The sequence below is a fragment of the Cebus imitator genome, unplaced genomic scaffold (assembly GCF_001604975.1).
Source record: "Cebus imitator isolate Cc_AM_T3 unplaced genomic scaffold, Cebus_imitator-1.0 Scaffold1625, whole genome shotgun sequence".
Lineage (NCBI taxonomy): Eukaryota > Metazoa > Chordata > Mammalia > Primates > Cebidae > Cebus > Cebus imitator.
Window position 1 is genome coordinate 1 of NW_016108940.1, and position 1471 is coordinate 1471.

At 59.9% G+C, this 1471-nt stretch overlaps 1 pseudogene; it reads left to right on the plus strand.

Annotated features, from left to right (window-relative positions):
• The first annotated feature begins 87 nt into the window (after positions 1 to 87).
• LOC108299069 overlaps positions 88 to 1471 on the plus strand; it is a 7143-nt pseudogene continuing 5759 nt past the window's right edge.

The following is a 1471-nucleotide window of genomic DNA, read 5'->3' on the forward strand; positions in this document are numbered from 1 at the left end:
TCAGCTGTAGGACACCCCTCTGATTCCCAGTGACTACTGCAGACCTGGAGACCTCAGCTCATTCACCTCTTTCCTTTGTCTCCACAGCATACCCAGTGCTGGGACCCCGTGTGACAGAGAACCCTGGCGCCTCCATGCCAGTGTTCACGGCTCTGCCCTTTGCCACACCTGCTCCCGGCCCAGCACACGGGCCGCCCCTCATGACTGCAGTGGTTCCTCCAGGTGGCCCTCCAGTGCTGTCTGCCTTCCCCAGGACCCCTCTGGTGGCAGGACAGGATGGCCGTGCCCTGAATTGGGCTGGGGCTTCCAACATCCTTGTCCAGATGACGACAGAAGTGGGGACTGTGAAGGCCCCTCAGGCACAGACCTTGGTCCTAACTCAGGCCCCCCTCGTCTGGCAGGCTCCAGGTGCCATCTGCAGGGGCGTCGCATTTCCACCTCCCCGACCCCTGGCAGCGGCCCCTGTGCTGCCTGCTATGGCTGCCCAGGTCGTTAGGGGCACCCAGGCCTGCGAGGGAGGCTGGTCCCAGGGCCTTCCTCCTCTAGCACCACCAGCGGCTCCCCAGCCAGCCCCCATCGTGGCCCCAGGAAACGCTGGTCCATGGCCACAAGGGGCTCATAGAGAGGGCAGCCTGGCTCCCTCCCAGGCCGAGGTCCCCACGGACGACACCTGCAACCCCAAGAGCGTGTATGAGAACTACCGACTCTGGCAGCACTACAAGCCCCTGGCCCGGAGGCACCTTCCCCAGAGTCCGGACACGGAAGCGCTTTCCTGTTTCTTCATGTGAGTGTCCTCGGGGCACCGGAGCTAGTCCTGCAGCTCACCCGTAAAGACGCTGCTCGATGGATGGGAGGTCACGCTGTTCAGGAGAGCTTGCAGGGCGTTCTTGAAAGCAATGGGTTGCACTATCAAAGGGCACATTTTCAGCAACATTAATCTGGCTGCCGCTCAGGTCAGACTCTCAGGGGCCTCATGTCACCTGCCCCTCACTGTCCTGTGAGTGCAGCCAATCCTTACTTCCAGTCATTTTCATGACAGTGTTTACAGAAGACCCAGGTTAGAGAGGGTTCCCGGTCCGACATGAGCCACAGGTTGGGTTTAGGACTTGAGTGCGCCCCAGTGCCTCCCCTTGACCTGAGCGGCGAAGGCCAGGGGAACAGCACATGGGCTGTGGGAGGGAGCTGCAGGAACCTGGCACATGCCCACTGCTCTGCCAAGGTCCAGCTGGCACAGCGGTGGTGGAGCCTGCACAGGAGATGGTCTCAGGCCCCAAACTAGGGTCCATGCTGGGCAGGTATTTGCAGCTTCGCCCTTGATCCCTTCTAGAAAAAGGGACGACGATGCTTCATTCAGAGGATGGTGAAGAGGTGACTTGAGCTCACTTATGACACATATAGCAGTGTCCGGCACATGCTGTGACACATGACATGACAGCAGTTATGATTACTGTCCCTATTGCTATCATTATCA